The sequence below is a fragment of the Tenrec ecaudatus genome, chromosome 7, assembly GCF_050624435.1.
Source record: "Tenrec ecaudatus isolate mTenEca1 chromosome 7, mTenEca1.hap1, whole genome shotgun sequence".
Lineage (NCBI taxonomy): Eukaryota > Metazoa > Chordata > Mammalia > Afrosoricida > Tenrecidae > Tenrec > Tenrec ecaudatus.
The window spans coordinates 118,753,326-118,772,029 of NC_134536.1; the positions used below are offsets into that span (position 1 = coordinate 118,753,326).

The window sequence follows — 18,704 nt, forward strand, 5'->3', positions numbered from 1 at the left end:
GGGCTTCTGTTGATGTCCTCTCCACAGACACTGGGAGAATGGGGAGCTTCCTGTCAGAACGCGCCCCTAGCCCTGTGGATGATTCATCCTGGTGAACTTTTCTCTAGTAAACTTTCCCTGGCTTACTAGAAAAAAGTTTATTTTTTCTAAAATGTAAGCTCTAATCCACTTTAAATGTAGGTTCAAAACCACCAGCCGCTCCACGGGGAAAAGATGAGGCTTTCTACTCCCACAAAGAGTCACAGTCGCAGAAACCCACAGGGGCCATGTTACCATCCCGCAGGTTCATGAGGCGTTGGGCTCGACTCAGTGTCAGTACGTTTGGACTCTTCCATCAAAACACCGTGGTCGGCACACTGAGGTTTTAGGTCATAAACTCTCCAGATGGTCGGGGTCCGGTGCCCTGGAGTTTGTTTCAGCTCACAGAGACCCCGTTTGATGGAGCAGAGCCAGCTCCATGGGCTTGCCCAGGCTGGCATCCTTCTGGGAACCAGTTAGCAGGCCTTTCTGTTCTGGAACCACCGTGTGGGTTTGAACCACTGACTCGCCCATCAGCATCCGGGCACTTAACTGATGTCCCACCAGGGCGCCTTTTCCCAGATGCAGCAAAGGAGGAAGAACCATGGCAGGCCACGTCTTCATGCGCCTGCCTCAACTCTGAGCAGAAGCCAGCACAGGCAGACACGGCTGGCTACCCTGGGTCTGTGGCTGTGGCGCTCCGAATAACCCTCTTACAACCCTTCCCAAAGGTCGGGAAATGCCAGAAGTTCCTCTGGGATGACTTTCCCTGTTGCTCTTGATGATCGCAGAGAGCGAGGGGCTGGCCGTCACAGAACACACCCTCCTCCTGGTGCTTCCTGCCCTTCCTGAGCAGTAGCTGCTTCTGCACTGAGACAGTGACAGGGCGGCGGTGAGACACTGGTGTGGTGAGCCCTTCCTTTTCTGCAGTCAGGTCTCAAAGGTGACCCAGCCTCACTCCCTGCGAATCACTCCCAACCTGGAGGTCTGCACTCGGAAACGCTTTCCTTTTAAATCTTGGTTTCTTTTCCGGGTGCTCGTGTATCGAACTGGGTGGCTTTGGGCCAATAATAAAAGCGTAATCCTAATATTTTGTCTTGACCAATGTGTGTGTTTTCATAATATTCACAACGCAACCAGACATCTAAAGTCTGACTCTGGAGCAAAAGAACATGAAGGTTTCAGACGTCGATACCCCAGGAGGTTATGTTTGGTGTGAATAGTTTTTCATCTTTATTTGGGCCTGAGCCTTCTCGAGAATGGCATGAAGTCTACTGTGTGAGCCCAAAAGGGGCATACGCTCTCTGTAAGCGGGGGAAGGACACAGAATGCAATTGAGTGAGAGTCTTGGGTTGCAGATGCTCTCTTAGTAAGAGAGCCCTTCAGAGAAGACACGTGTTGGCTTCGTGAAACGTGTCTGTATTTTATATACACCTATCTGAAAGAAGTACATAATAGCAAGCCACGTTCGGTTTCCAGACCCACAAAGGAAATTCACTGCCATCTGGTCATTTCCAATCAAGAGTGACCCTACGGTAGCAACACGGATGGGGCGCAGGGCCGGTACCTGTAGAATTGGCAATTGGAACCCATCGTGCCTCCACAGGGAAAAAAAGAGACTCCACTCCTGTAAAGATCTACAGCCATGGAGACCCACAGGCAATTCGGCTCTGCCCCATCGCGCGGCGGTAATGTCCTGTTCGTGCAGGCTTCAGTATGCAGCCTTTCTGGAGTTAAGTTGTGGACATAAAGGAAACGGGGGAGGGAAGGACACCCTAGGCCACTTCCTGGTTTGTAGTACTTAATGAACTTTCCAAAATACTATGGATAAGACGGAAAGGTTTATCATAATTTGTACCTTTTCAATACCCGCCTTAAAATATAGATAAAACAACAAAAAGCCCATGGGAAAATAGAATAAAAAGCTAAGGGGAATTTTCCACAAACATTCTGAAGTCTCCTCACAAAGTACTGCAATCCTGGCTGCACTTTCTACTTTTTGCCACCAACCTGCAGAAATGCTTTAGTTTTTGCTTTTTCCACTTTATTTTTCTCCTCTGAAAATGTCATTGCACTCACACATTTATTTTTTATTGTGAATCTTAAGGTCTTCATTATATTCATATTTCTGTTAAACAAAGCCAATTCTTCTGTCTTTCTCATTCCTTGCTTTTTCTTCTCTATCTTCTTATAAAAAGAGACCATTACTATTGGAAAGTTCTTTTCTTAGGAATTATGTGTTAAAGATTATGCTTGGTAAAGTAGAGGTCAGTGAAAAAGCAGAAGATCTTCGTCGAGATGGATTGACCCACTGGCTGCACGAATGGGTCCAACCGCAACAATCGTGAGGATGGCAGAGGCTGGGCAGCAGTCCATCCCCTTGGACGCAGCATGGTTCTGCGTTAGAACTGACTCGATAGCTCCAAGCAACAAGAATCGTTATAATTCTCCCGTTCTGGGCATAGACCCGAAGGAGCGGTGCTGTTGAGTAAGTGTTGAACTGCTTAACCACAAGATTGGTGGTTCAAATCCATCAACCTATCCTTGGGGGAAAGTTGAGGCCATCTGCTCCCATAAAGATGCACAGCTTCAGATGTCCTGGATGGGATCACTACGATCGGAACCGGCTCAACGGCAGTGCTTTTGGGTTTGGTTTGGATGCAGCAGAGCCAGGCTCCACACTCAGCCTCCGCGCGGCTGTTGATGGAGGCAGGTGTGTTGCCATGGTGCTGAACACACTATTGCTTTGTCAACAACATCACGAACCCCCACTCCTTTTCAGCAGCATCTCTCATGGACAGAAAGACTTACGTGCGTTTATGTCTTCAGTTAAGATCCTCCTTGGTTTCTTCCTTTTACTCTAATAGGGATGCGAATCGATGCTCTGGCCTACCTGAAAAATGCCAGTCTAACACTCCCCTTCCTGGACAAGAATGTATAAGTTAGTTCTAAAGCATCTCGACGTGTGCTTTTTAACAACACTGGCACGGGTTTAGAAAGACAAAAGCATTTATCACTGTGACTCTGTCTCATCCTTCCCCAGACTCAGGTTTGCATGTGCCTGCTCACAGCGAAAACAACCTACCTGCCCTCCAAAGATTCTATGATGAAGCGACCATTTGAAAGGCCTTCGTGTAAAACCTGTAAGAACGACTGTGTTGCTAAGGAACCGCACTGCCAAGGAAGCAGTTTTCATTTCAGAGCCAAAACTCATAGTGTTGTCCAAATTCTTTGCTCTTTCCATGAGCTCAGGGAGAATTTTTGACGTAGCAGTGAAGGCAGCAAGGTGAAGAGGTTTTCAACCATTGCCCCAAGGAGCATGCTCAGTAAATGGACCACAACTGATCCGATTATTTAGACCAGACATCAGCGAGCTGTTAAAAAAGACCCAGGCAGGACTTACTTTACGCTTTGCAGCCCTACAGCCTTTGCCACAGCTGCTTAGCTTGACCCTTAGAGTGTAAAAGCTACCATTTAAAACAAGTGATTGCATTCCAATAAAACTTTATTTGTGAATACTGGATCCAAATTCACAGAACTGTCATGTGCCAAGAAACAGCACTCTGGTCATTCTTCCAACCATTTAAGATAGATATTCCAAAACCATTCTTGGAGGTTGGAGGGGCCGGCCCCAATCCCAGCTACGTGGATAGCCTCACTTCCCCCCAGAAGAATTCACTTCAGAGGACAGCACTGAAGCTACAGCTCTGGAAGAGGGACATATCTGATCAGAGCACACAGGAGCAAATAGGGGGGCGGCGAGAGAGTGGAGCACATCCTGGCCCACCAAGCCCTGAGGATGATATTCCTGCTCAGAGCAGCCAATGCACAGAGTGAGCCATAGGGCCAGCCCCACAGCAGGACATGGTGACCCATAGTGCTACAGGTGTCAACACTATAGACACTATGGGAGTTTTGCCCAGTCTAACCCCACCATACCAAGGGGAAGCACTTAAGGGCTTGCAACCCAACAGCAAGGGATGCAGAGCATTGACGTCCCTGGGGAATCCCAAAAATAGAATTTGGGACCAGGATGTGCCACCCCCATTGAACTTGACCAGAAAACACTCCTAAAGGTCAACAAACCTTGAACTTCAACTGTTTATAAGATTGTATTATGTTTTATCATTGGTTTTGTTGTTTTCTTTTGTTTTTTTCTGTCTTGCTTTTTGTGCATATTATTCTCTGCAGGTCTATCTAGGTAAGATAGGCTGGATAAACAATCTGGAGGAGAGAAGAAATGGGATCAACAGTTCGGGGGGACATGGGAGATGGGGAGGTGAGGGAAATACAACAGACCCAGGGACAAGGGACCAACAAGTGATCTAAAATCGATTATGAGGGACGTGTAGGAGGCCTGGTAGGGCCTTGTCAATGTAACCAAGAGGTATTACCGAAACCCAAATGAAGGCTGAACATAACAGTGGGACAAGAGGAAAGTAAAGGGAAATAGAGGAAAGAACTAGGAGACAAAGGACTTTATAGAGGTCTAAATACAGGAATGTACATATGCAAATATACTTATATATGACAGTGGGGAAATAGATCTAGGTACATATATTTATAGGTTTAGTATTAAGGTAGTAGATGGACATTGGGCCTCGATTCAAGTACTCCCTCAACGTAAGAACACTTTGTTTTATTAAACTGGCATTCCATGATGCTCACCTTCCCAACAGGATCACTGAAGACAAAGTAGGTGCATAAGCAAATATGGCGAAGAAAGCTTATGGTGCCTGGCTATCAAAAGATAGATTATCTAGGTTCTTTTTTTTTTTTTACATTTTATTAGGGACTCATTCTAGGTTCTTAAAGACTTAAAGATAAACAAGCGGCCATCTAGCTGAGAAGCAACAAAGCCCACATGGAAGAAGCATACCAGCCTGTGTGATCACAAGGTGTTGATGGGATCAGGTGTCAGGCATCAAAGAACACAAAATCATATCAATGTGAATGAGGGAGAGTGCAGAGTGGAGACCCAAAGCCCATCTGTAGACAATTGGACAGCCTCTTACAGAAGGGTTGCAGGAAAGTGATGAGCCAGTCATTGTGCAGTGTAGCACCAATGAAACATACAGCTTTCCTCTAGTTCTTTAATGCTCCCCTCCCCTCTCCCCCACTATCATGATCCCAATTCTACCTTACAAATTGGGCTAGACCAGTGGATGTACACTGGTACAGATAAGAACTGGAAATACAGGGAATCCAGGACAGATAAACCGCTCAGAACCAATTATTAGAGTAGTGATACCAGGAGGGTAAAGGAAAGGTGGGGGGGAAAGGGGAAACCAATCACAATGATCTACATATAACCCCCTCCCTGGGAGATGGACAACAGAAAAGTGGGTGAAGGGAGATGTCGGCCAGTGTAAGACATGGAAAAAGAATAATTTATAAATTATCAAGGGTTCATGAGGAAGGGAGAGTAGGGGAGGGAGGGGAAAATGAGGAGCAGATGTCAAGGGTTCAAGTAGAAAGAAAATATTTTTTAAATGATGGCAACAAAAATACAAATGGGCTTGACACAATGAATGTATGTATGGCTTATGATAAGAGTTGTATGAGTCCCCAATACATGATTTAAAAAAGAAAACGCTTCAAGTTACTCCTTTTGAATTCCTCTTTTTCCCCATTATAGTGTTTAGACTGAGACCAATGCGTCTAATAAAGCGAGTATTATGATTTTATTGTGGCCATTCCAATTACGGGTCTTTCTCATAAAGCATACCTCTGTCATCTTTAAACCCAGTATAAAGCCTCACATGAAACAGTGCAAGGGGCTGTTAGGGCCGGTCTGTTCGGCATTGCGGACAGAGGCGTGGGCAGAACTTGGTGCATCGGTTGGTTTGTTTAATTTGCTCAGTTCTGGTACAGAGGCCGTTTCTCAGGGGAGAAAAGCGGGGTCCCGAGGTGCTGCTGACAGCACACAGGGAGGCCCTGTTAGGACTCGGTCCCCTGCGTTTCAGGCTCCGGCCCTGCCAGCCCGGCTCTAGCCATCCGAAACAGAGATGCTCAGAAAGCAGGGGTGAAAGGCCCCTTTGTGTCAATGGTACCTGCCTGTCCTTGAGGGCAGGCAGACCCGTGTGCTCTGGGTCTGGGCCACATGCACCAAGCGCCTTGCACCTACGGGTGACCAGAAGGACCCACGAGGTTCTCGTGAACAATCTCAGCGATTGTTCAAACACTCCAGAAAAGAAAGATGGAAAACACTCTTTTATTAAAAAACAAAACAAAAAACCACCTCTTCTACACCAGTTGGGTGTAACTTTCAGATGCTTTCCTGGCTGACTGAAATTTTCCTATCCTCTGCATCAGCGCAAAGATGCCGAAGCCATTTGGGGAAAGGCCGAGTCTGAGCCACTTGGCTGAGCTGGTGGGTGAGGACACCTTTAACGCTCCTTGCCTCACGGGCTCGACTGGACATTCCCCTCAGCTTGACCACAGCTTCTCTGCAAGAGTAAAACGGGGCTGGGCTCACATTGCACTGTGGACAAGTATTTGTGTCCCAGCCCCGCCGGTGGTGGCGTTCGGGGACAGGGACCGTTGGGAGCAGAGCTGCTTCTGTTGAAAACAAGACCCTCGCACCCCCTTGAAGAAATGGCTGGAGAACTGCATGTGACCTCTGATTACACACAGAAAGGGGACTCCCACTCCACCCCAGTCCAAGGCCATCTGTTACCAGGCTGCGGTCAGACAGACCTCCAGCTGCTCGCCTTCTTCTCACCCTATTCGGACCCAAAAGTCCCTCCCATGACACTCTTCCTCTGCTGGGCTCCAGGGTCTAGAATCTGTTGCATTGGCCACCCACAACACACCTCAACAGTGTGGGGGGGTTTCAGGGAAGTTAACAGGATCAGAAAACATGAAGGATAGAGTCTTTGGCTCACAGACCACAGCTGCATATCTCTCTGGCCCTCAGCTTCCGAACCACCGAGGTGGCCCTTTGTCCCCTGCCTTCCACGGCTGAGGCAGGTGCCTGCTGCTGTGCCTTGCCGTCTGCTGGTCGCTGGCCTTGCATCGCAGCCTCCACTGCTTCAGACATGTGCCTGTTCTTTCTTGATGGTCCCGGGACTCTCTGCTCTTGTTTGAGGTGGTTCTCCGAAACTCAGGGGTTGGTAAAACTGACCGGTCTCCGAGGATTGAGTCCTCTGCACCTCCTTTGCTTAGTCCTTCCAGTCATTTGGTGAGCGTGGATAGACACGCTATAAGGATCATGGGTAAAAAAGCCATATCCAAGCAATTCCACATCACTACCGCTTAGGCTTCTCTTGGGAACCCTGGTGGGGTGGTGGTTCCCCATTGGCCTGCTAACAAGATCAGTAGTTTGAAACAACCAGCCACTCCAAGGGAGAAAGATGAGGCTTTCTACTCCAAGAAAGGGTTACAGCTTCAGAAAGCCACAGGGGCACGTCTGCTCTGTCCTACAGGGTCTCTGAGTCGGAATCCGCGCAAGGGCAGCAAGAGTTTAATGGTTAGTCTACTGGTATAACCCCTCCCACATGCTGGTGTGTGGATGTAACTGCCCGGAAATTCACAGAATAAACCAAACTGGAGGATTTACCATGCGTGCTCACACGCCAGGCAGATGGTTAAGTGCTCAAGGACTTGCCGGGAAGTTGGCAGTTTGACTCCACCTCGAGGCACCTCAGAATAAAGGCCTGGCAATCCGCTTCCGAAACATCATAGTCGTGGAAACCGGTGGGGTGGTTTTCCTTGGTACACGTGGACTCTCCAGGACTTGGCATTGGCCTGACAGCAGCTGGCAACAGCAACAGCTCAGTCCAGGCACCAACTTAACAGCGAAAGGCTAACCTGCTGGGCCTTAGGACCCCTAGATGTGCCCCAGGCGCGTGACTGCCTGGTCAGACATCCATGATAACCGGAGTTTGCCCTCACAGGAAGAAGGAGCAAAGCGGAGGTAGACAGTGGAGAAGCAACAATCGGTATTTTAAAATGCTGCAAAGACCCCTTGGGAAGTTGCCAACATCAGGCATTGAAAAGTAAGCGAGAAGCAGGAATTGGTAGGCATTTGGAGCGGAGGGTCAAGAGGTCCTTTGAAGGATATCTGGTCTAACCACCTCAGCCTGCCTGATCCTTTGCATGTTTAATCTGGAACATGGGGGTGTTGCTGGTCCTTGCCTTGTAAGGCTGTTGAGAGCGTTTACACCAGGCAGTGTATGGATGCGCAGGGCATGGCAAATGCTGGGTGTTTTTTTTGGTTATTGCTGTTAAGGGGACATGGGAGCTGAGGTTCTGAGAGGTCACCTGCCCAAGGTCACCCAGTTGGCCAGTGGCAGGACTGGCACTGGAATCCAAATCCCCTGTTTTGCTGGGAGCAGCTGCTTTACGGAAATCCTTGGAAGCAAGGGCTCAGGTCCAGGTGCCCCTGATAGAGCGCGGCCTGGGGCGTGGTTGGGCTTTGTTATGGCTGTGCAAACACGCTCAATGCCAGGGACTCCGTGTGAGATGCGCTATTTGAATTAAAGCTTTAATGAAACTCTCACTCTCGTGTGTGTGTGTGTGTGTGTGTGTGTGTGTGTGTGTGTGTGTGTGTGTTTATAATGCGTCTCCTCCTACATAATTTAGTTCTTCCTTGGCATTCGTATGTTAGCACATTGTCACTTTTCACGTTTCACTCACTAGGCCTGGCATTTAAAATGGTATTAAACTCAACATCCTCGGAGGGATGAAAGATCATTGGAATGGCATTTTTGGTAGGCTCCCATTTCTTGGCCTTCTGTGCTGCCTGAGCTGAGCCAAGGGTTCACAGAGGGGCTTGGTTGGTCTGTGCCTGGTCTGCGGTCAGGAGAGGGCCGCAGAGTGCATTCTCTGGGGGCAGGGGCCTTTTAAAGCACAGAGAAGGGCTTTATGCTGGAGAAGTTGAATTACTATTTTTCAGCAGACGTTCTTTTTGAATCAGAGCTTCCCCTCTCCTTCAGGGGCTGCAAGAACAATTAGAGTGGCATTTTTGGTCACTTTTAGCCAACAAATAGGACTTTATGAAATGTAGCCTAATTCTTTGCCATACACGTGAGTATGACCCCCCACACACACACACACAAGGGGGCTTCAACAAGTTTGTGGGAAAATGTTACGATCAGGCATCCCACTTTTTCCATGAACTTATTGAAGCCCTTTTGTGTTTACTGAGTGCCTGCTGGGTTCTCAGCACTTTTGAGATATAGATTGAAGATAGTCACAACTGATAAGATCCCCAAATCCATATAATTTGCATTCCAGCGAAGGAGAATGAGATAGTTAAAAAGCAGGTATAGATAAATCTTATAGAGCGGTATACTTTAAAATGGGTGGATTTTATGGCGTGCACATTATATCTGAATAAAGCTGTTTAAACAGAGTGCTTGTAGCGGAGCCTTGGTGGTGTGGTGAGCGACGTGTTGAGCTGCTTGTAATAAACGGAAAGGCCAGCAGTTAGAAACTGCCAGTCACTCCTGGAGAGAGAAAGGAGCCTTCCAGTCTGCCCTGGAAGTCGGATGGAATCGCTCTCTGGCAGTGAGTTTGGTTTGGGCTTGCCTTTGTGCTGTTGGCTACTATTCAAATCACCCCAATACACAGGGGGGGGGGCATGTGAAAACTGGGCACTGCAAAAGGAAGACAGAGGAATTGATACATTAACTTTGTTGTGTTGGCGAGGAATATTGCGTATATTGTGGATTGTTAGAAGAATTAATGAATGGTTCTTAGAAACAGCACCAAATGCCCCCTGAGAATCGAGAAGGCAAGACGTCAGCTCACGTCCTTCAGGTGCATCACTGGGAACGACAGCTGCTGGGTGTAAAGCGGAGGGCCGGGGGAACGGAGGGGAACCCTCTGTGCAGTGGGTTCACTCGGCTGTTCCAGCAGTGAGCTCACACAGACCCAGGAGCGCGAAGATGGCGCAGGCCCGGGTCACTTTCTGTTCTGGACTACGTAAGGTCACCATGAGTCTAACAGGCACCGGGAGTGCAAATCCACCAGACCAGCCTTACCAAAGATACCACTGGGAATGTTGCATATGGAAGGGAAAAGACACTGAAAAGTAATGTAAAAAAAATACACATAAAAATAAGTGCCATTCATACAGGGAAGTATTGGTCAGGTACAAAGGCCAGTAGCAAGGTATTCACTCTTGATACTTCTAAATATTTTGACAGTCATGATTCTTAATAACATATAAAAGGGCAAGGATAAATTTGAGTTACAGGATATATGAAATAGGAAGATATATTTAGTGATAACAACAAAAGGGCTAGAGGGAGAGGAATGGTCTAGATACAGAATTTCTAGAATGGTATAAATACAAGCCCTTCAGTATAAATACAAATATTCATGATAACCACTAAATTTTTTTTTAAGCCACACACAAAAGGAAAAGACAGGGAAAACCAAAAAGGCTCACTACAGCAGACCAACAAAATATGAATGCAAGCAAGCCTGACGGGGAAAAAGCAAACAATAAGAAGGCAGCAGCCTCTGGTCAGGAATCACAATGAATGTAAATGGACTACATGCTTCAATCAGAAGGCAGCATAGCAGAGTAGATAGATAGTACGATCCAGCTATACACCGTCTCCAAGAAACATACCTTAAACCCACGACCACATAGGCTGAAAGTGAAAGGTAGGAAAAAATGTTTCATGAACTAATCAAAAGAGCTGGGGTGGCAATCTTAATATCAGACAAACTAGGCTTTAAAACAAAATCTGTCAGAAGAGATGAAGGGTGAATTAATCAAGGAGGTTTCATAATCATAAGTATATATGCACCCAACATCAATCAAGGCACTTAAATATACGCGGGAGCTTCAAAAAACTGTGGGAAAATTCCATTATCTTTTAATTCCATTTTCCCCGCCCCCAAGCTTTTTGACCTCCTCATAAATAAGTACAGTGATCGAACTGAAGGAGGAATTAGACAGCATTACAGGGATAGTTGGGGCTCTCAGTACTCTGATTGCCCTATCGGACAGAACACCCAGAAAGAAGAGAACAGAGGTCCTAAGAGACATCTTAAACCAACCAGACTCAGTAGACACATACAGAACATGCCCCCCAAAATCAACACAAGATACACACTACCAAGTGCACAGAGATCATTCTTCAGGATAGACCACACTTTAGGTCGCAAAGCAAGTCTTGATGAACTTTACAAAGCGGAAACCTCAGAAAGTGTTTGCTCTGACCTCAAAGGACCGAAGCTAGAAAACCGAAATCAATAACAAAAATCCTGGGAAATACACAACCATGGATGTGGGGAAGTATGAGCCTTATCCATTACTGGTGGGAATCAAAATGGTACGGTCATAGCCAACAGTGTGGTCATTCGTAAGAAATAAATAAACAAGACCCAGAACCGCTGTGCGATCCCGAGAGGAGTGGGGCATATGCCAATCGTCTCCAAAGATTTGGAAGCAGAGACTACATTAATGCTCAGTGTACATCACGATTATTTACAATAGCTAAGAGGTGGAGACAGCGGACGTGCCTATCAACCGAGGAATGGAGAAACGAAATGCGGTACATACGTTCAATGGAATACTGGCCTGTCTGTAAGAGAAATAGGCTTGAACCATGCTAGCATATGCATGGCGCTTGAAGACAGTATGCTAAGAAAAATAAGCCAATCACAAAAGGACAGATGTTCTAAGACCTTGCTTACAGAAGGCCCGGTGGGGTGGGGGGCGGGGGGTGGACTGTGGAGTGTAGACTGCCAACTACAATGTTGGTCATTCACACCCACCAGCTGCACGGCCGAAGAAAGTGACGCTCCTGTAACGATTTCCGTCCTCAAGCTATGAGGATCATGAGTCAGAACTGACTCAATGGCAGTGATTTGGCAGGGAGTCTTCTTCAGGGGAAGCGTTACTTATGTAAAAAAGCGCGATTAGATGACTGTATGGCGATCAAAGTGTGTTAGTGGCTGTCAGGGACAGGAGAGACGGGAGAAGGGGCGGGAGGCTACCGATGATGGAAAAGCCATATTGATGAAGACACAGCTGCAGATTGTAATAATCGCTGTCAAGTTGTACAGTGTCAAAAAGTTGATTGAACAACAATTGCCTGGCGGTATACATTTACAATGACACACCCAAAATGAGGAGCTGCTGAGACAGCTTATGTACAACGAAACACCCCAAACTAAGCAATACGATTCCTTAGCTTGGAGGCATCTGGTCACGTTTCATGGGATAGCCTAGCAAACTGGCCTACTAACATGCTTAGTGCTTCTGGGCTGCGTCCTGGTTTGTTGTAGTACCTGAAATCTTTAAAAGCTTACAAGATATGAAGTCTCGTCAAGTAGAAGGAGATTAACCTGCCACGGTGTGCATTGTGCACGGCAGTTGGCCTCTGTTCACTTGGAGCAATGGAGGAAGAAGGAGAGCCGGGCACAGGAGCGTTTGGAATGTGTGGCTAATGTGTTTCTGTGGACTGCCCCCTCGGCACTGGAGAACAGAACTGGTCAGAACCTACATGCCATTGTTGAACATTGTGATAGAAGATCCTAAGAGCTTAACCAGTGAGGGAAATCGCAGAACTGACTTTCAAATCTATGGCTTCTAGATAGACAAGTGCTATGGTGTTGTTATTTGGTACTGTCAATTTGGTTCCGACTCATAGCAACTCTGTGTATATCAGAACAAAACAGGTCTTGCCTCCGCACCAGGCTTACAATCAGTGTTATGTTTGAGCCCGTTCTTCCATCCACTGTGACTAGCCATCTCTTTGACCGTCTTCCTCTTAAAAAAAAAAAAATCCTTTTATTGAGGGCTCATACAGCTCTTATCACAATCCATATACCCATCCATTGTGTCAAGGACATTTGTTGCCATCCCATCATCAATTTCAAAATATTTTCTTTCTACTTGAGCTCCTCATTTCCTCCTACCCTCCCTCATGAACCCTTGATAATTTATAAATTATTATTTTTTCATGTCTTACTCTGACCGGTGTCTCCCTTCACCCACTACTCTGTTGTCCATCCTCCAGGGAGGGGGTTATATATAGATCATTGTGATCGGTTCTCCCTTTTTCCTCCCACCTTTCCCTTACCCACCTGATATCACTACTCTTATTATTGGTCCTTATATTCCCTGTGTTTTCAGTTCTGATCTGTACCCATGTACATGCTCTGGTCTAGCCGGATTTGTAAAGTAGAATTGGTATTATGATAGTGGGGGCGGACGAAGCATAAAAGAACTAGAGGAAAGTTGTATGTTTCATCAGTGCTATACTGCACCCTGACTGGCTCGTCTCTTCCTTGTGACCCTTCTGTAAGGAGATGTCCAATTGTCTACAGATGGGCTTTGGGTCTCCACTCCACACTCCCTCTCATTCACATTGATATGATTATTTTGTCCTGGATCTTTGATGTCTGATACCTGATCCCTTCCACACCTTGTGGTCACACAGGATGGTGTGCTTTTTCCATGTGGGCTTTGTTGATTCTCAGCTAGATGGCTGCTTGTTTGTCTTCAAGCCTTTAAGACCCCAGATGCTATATCTTTTGATAGCCGGGCACCATCAGCTTTCTTCACCACATTTTCTATGCACCCATTATGTCATCAGCAATTGTGTTGGGAAGGTGAGCATCATGGAATGCCAGTTTAATAGAACACAGTGTTCTTGCATTGAGGAAGCACTTGAGTAGAGACTGAATGTCCATCTGCTACCTTGATACTTAACATACAAATATTATACATAGATCTATTTTCCTATCATTATATATAAATATATTCATATATGTACATGCCTGTATAAATGTTTATTGCCTCGTAGTTCTTTCCTCTATTTCCTTTTACTTTCCTTTTGTTCGATATCATGTTTGCCTTCATTTGGACATCTGTAATTTCTCTCAGGTACATTGCCCTTGATCAAGTGGTACCAGGCATCCTACGCCCTCCTCACCATTGATTTTAGATCACTTGTTGTTCCCTTGTCCCTGGGTTTGTTAGCACCCACTTCCTTTCCCCCACCTCTCCCTCTCCTGTGTCCCCCTGGGAACCACTGTCTTCTTCTTTTTCACTGCCCTTCTACTTTACCAAGCATGATGTTCTTTTCCAGTAACTGGTCTCTCCTGATAATGTGTCAAAAGTATGTGAAATGAAATCTTGCTCAAAATCCTTGCTTTTAAGGAGCATTCTGGCTGTACTTCTTCCAAGACAGATGTGTTCGTTCTTCTGTCGGTCTATGGTACTTTTAATATTCTTTGCTAATACCGTAATTCAAATGCACCAGCTCTTCAATGAGAATTCCTTATTCAGTGTCCAACTTGCAGATGCAGATGAGGCTACTGAAAATACCATGGCTTGTCTGACCAGGCATGTCTTAGTCTTCAATGTGACATCCTTGCTCTTCAACACTTTAAAGAGGTCTGTGCTGTGGATTTGCCCAATGCAGTATGTCAGTTGATCTCTTGACTGCTGCTTCCCAAGAGCATTGGTTGTGGATCCCCACAAAATGAAATCCTTTGATTTTTTTTCACTGTTTATCGTGATACTGTCTATTGGACCTGTTGTGTAAGTTTGGGTTAGTTTTTGTTTGGTTTGTTGTTTTTTTTTTCTTCAAGCCAATGCATTCATTCTAATTAATTAATTTTTTTTTTGGCTTTGGCATGGCTCATTTTATTAAGGCGGTCTGGGAATACTGGTTAAAATGCTTGGCTACTGGCTGAAAGGTCAAGAATCCATGCCTCCTCTCTCCTTCTCAGGAGAAAGATGTAGCTGCCTGCCTCCTGTGAAGATGTTTTAAAAAAAATCATTTTATTGGGGGCTTGTACAACCCTTATCACAATCCATACTTAACACCCATTGTGTCCAGCACATTTGTACATTTGTCACCATCATCATTCTCAAAACATTTGCCTTCTGCTTGAGCCCTTGGTATCAGCTCCTCATTTTTTCCCCTCCCTCCCCGCTCCTCTCTCCCTCATGGACCCTGATAATTTATAAATTATTATTATTTTGTCATAGTTTGGTTTGGTTTTGACATTGAGTTGTAATCCATATTGAAGCCTGCAGCCCTTGACCTTCCCTGGCAAGTGCTTACATTCCGAAAGAAAGTCGAGTCATCTGCATGTGCATCTGCAGGGTGTTGGTAAGCTGTCCTCCAATCCTGACGCCTACTTCACACAGCCCAGCTTCTCAGATGCAGACAGAATGAAGGAGTATGGTGAGAGGATTCCACACTGACACACCTCCTTCCTGATTTTAAGTCTTGCTGCATTCTCTTGCTCTGTTCGAATGACTGCCTCAGTCCATGCATAGGTTCCACACGAGTACAATACTGTATTCTGGGCTTCCCTTTCTTCTTAATTTATCCATCATTTGTTATGATCCACGTAGTTAAGTCTTTGCATAGTCAATAATCTAGAGTCATGCAGGGTTGGCACGTCTTGGAAATGACTGCCCTGTGATAATCTTGAAACCATAAACCAAAGATATGCCCTGAAGTCTTCTTAAAACTGAACAGTAGGTTAGCTTAACTGTTAAAAAAGCGCCTGGCTTTCAGCAAGGATCCGAGTTGACAAGAGCCACTCAAGATCAGATGGAAACCCTCTTGGGCAGTGAGCTTATGATCTTGAGGAAGGAACGACTTACCAAGGGAGGGGGAGGCTAGTTGCACCACCTGAAGAGTGTCCTGAACGTCACTAAATGGGGACATGCAAAAACTGTTAAATCGCTTGATGTTTTGCTCTAGATTCTCAACAATATAAATAAACACAATTTAAAAAGGAAAAGGGTATTTAGGCATTCCCGGGTAGTGCAAACATTAATGTCCTCAGCTACTAACTTAAAGCTTGTCCATCCAGAGGTGCTTTGAATCCATCCGGAGGTGCTTCCAAGGAAAGGCCGGGTGATCCACTTTGCAACAACTAGTGTTGCAAACCCCGTGTGGAGCGCAGTCCTGCTCTGACACACATGATAGATAGATCCTTGCGTCAGGGTGGACTTGGACAACTGTTTTAGTTATGAATGTAGCTTTTCTTTTCACTCTTCAATCCTTGTCAGGTTGTGTCAACACAATTCATGCTGTAATGTCAAAGAAAAAAAAAATTCCGTGAAGGATACCATTAAGGTTTTGAGCCAGGTTCTCGCCAGAGAAGAACCTTTTTTTTCTTGGTCAAGTTACTGTTATTTTATTTACAAAGACTTCAAAGTTGATGTTGTGTTTTCCATCTTTTTAAAATTGTTTTATTAGGGGCTCATACAACTCTTATCACAATCCATACACAAATCAATTGTGTAAAACACATTTGTACATTCATTGCCCTCATCATTCTCAAAATATTTGCTCTCCACTTAAGCCCCTGGCATCAGGTCCTCATTTTTCCCCTCCCTCCCTACTTTTCCCTCCCTCATGAACCCTTGACAATTTATAAATTATTATTTTGTCATATCTTGCCCTGTCCAACATCTCCCTTCACCCACTTTTCTGTTGTCCGTCCCCCAGGGAGGAGGTCCCATGTCGATCCTTGTAATCGGTTCCCTCTTTCCAACCCACTCTCCGTCTAACCTCCCAGTATCGCCACTCACAACCCTGGTCCTAAAGGGATCATCCGTCACCAGAGAAGTTCCTTAGAGAGGATAATGAGGGACAGTCTCTGCCGGAGTGACTTTCAAGTTTGCTCACGCAGCACAGCGCCCCGTGGAGGCTGATAATGTACAGATACTTCAGAGGGTCTAGTTTTATTGGTTGGAGTTTGACCTGGGCCTGGGGATCTCAGAAGCCACTCAGTGATTGTCCTGCAGCTAGGGTTGAAAGCTAGTCCCCTAACACGTTGCATGATAGTATCCTTTAGAACTAGACTCTGTCATTCTATTCCTGCGTCACTTCCTTTTCTCAACAGTATGTTAAAATCTGTAAAATTAATGACACTATCTGTAGAATTACCTTATGCCTCAAGGTGATGATTACTAATGTTCTCTGTCATAAAATGATACTGAGGCCTGGAAACTAGACCAGAAGCACACGTAAACCACAGACAAGTGATGCCCACCCAGTTGGGGTAGAGTGTCCTGTTAAAACTAGGAGGATGGATGGCAGGCAGCCAGCACCCCACCAAGGCCTGCTCCACAGCCCAAAAAAGGCGAGCAAATATCCTTAATGAGAGCCCATACCCAGAGCACGCTTGATAAACTTCTTCCCACCTGCCTGCCACTCTCGTCTCTTCTCTCTCAGGCTGCCTCGGACCTTCCCCTGCAGGGATTCCACTCTGTTTGAAAAGACAACCTTTACCCTGAAAGGAGACCTGGCAGACCGTGAAGTGTCTGGTCAGGTCAAGGATGACAATCCACAGGGAGAGTTGCTGAGGCTGGGCTGACCCACCAAGGCCTCTTGGTGGGGCTGGCCTTGGGCACTGGGCCCAGCGGGCAGCTTAACAACTGGACAGGCCTGGTTGGTGGCAGAGGAGACTCCTGCTGAGAGAAGGCGCTAGATAGTGGAAACATGCACAGTCAAAGGGAGCAAACCAGGACCACCTCTGCATTTGGAGTTTTCATCCTCTTCAACAAGTAGTTGTTGCATGAATTGTCCAGAATGCCTGGATCCCTAGATGGGTAGCTGTCAGGCCGGAAAGAGGGGGAAGAGGGAGCGTGACTACCTGATGGTTGTGGATTTTCCTCTGGGGAGGTGGGGGGTGGGATGAAAATGCTTGTGGAAACTAGATAGTGGTGATGCTGAGGGCCCTGAGCTGTGTACTTTTAACCGGTTCATCTTATGTTCTGAGTTTCACCTCCGGTACGAAAACACAACACATTGACTGTGGGAACGATGGCACCACACTTCTTGATCTGATTAAACAATTGAATTGTATGACATTTGAATTTTGTCCCACTAAAATGGTTTCTTAAAAAAAAAGTTAAATACAACAACCAGTTCTTGAGCACCTGGGCTAGTTCCTTGGGAGGGAAATCAAGATGAAGGAGATGGCAGACTGATCAGAGCTGGGAGCACGTGGAAATGATGGCGCAGTGGATCGTGTATGTCAGAAGATGCATCCTACCCTGGAGGGGGTGGTTCGTGGAAGAAGCTGCAATTGAGATGGTCTATTGAGTGAGTGCACTTCCTTGGCCAATGGAATTGATTGGGGCAGAAAGATACAGTCTGAAGGGATACCAAAACCAAGCCCTCTGCCGTGGAGTCGATTCTGACCCATGGAGACCCTGTAGGACAGAGCACAACTGCTCCCAGGATTGCCAAAGCTGTGAATATGTACAGAAGCAGATTGCTGAATCGTTGCCCTGCAGAGCGGCTGGTGGGCTTCAACCACTGACCGTTGAGGTCAGCAGCCCATTGTGTAGTCCACAGCGCCACTAAGGATCTTCTGGGAAAGGGAATAGCCAAACCCTCCAAAGAAGTAATTGGGGAATATTTTGGCCAAAAAAGAAATGTAGATAGTTGTACTAGAAAGGTAGGTTGGGACCCCACCCCATCCCCCAGCTTCCTCTAAATTCACCTTCCTCCTTGCCCCCGCTTCATGCCCACCCTACACCCCCCCCAAAAAAATAAAAGGCCTCTCACTCAAAAAAAAAAAAAAAGGTAGGTTGGGCAAAAAAGGTTGTAGGGTAGGGATAGGGAAGACCTGCGTATGTGTGTGTGGTGTGTGTGTGTGGGCGTGTGTGCTATATTTCAAGTTGACTCACTTATGGTGGCCCTGTGCGTATCAGAGTAAAACTATTCTATATGGTT

At 46.2% G+C, this 18,704-nt stretch overlaps 1 protein-coding gene across 1 annotated transcript in view; it reads left to right on the top strand.

Moving 5' to 3' along the window:
- Nucleotides 1–18,704, top strand: part of TRAM2 (translocation associated membrane protein 2) — a 97,946-nt gene that overhangs the window by 44,154 nt on the left and 35,088 nt on the right. The window lies entirely within an intron of this gene.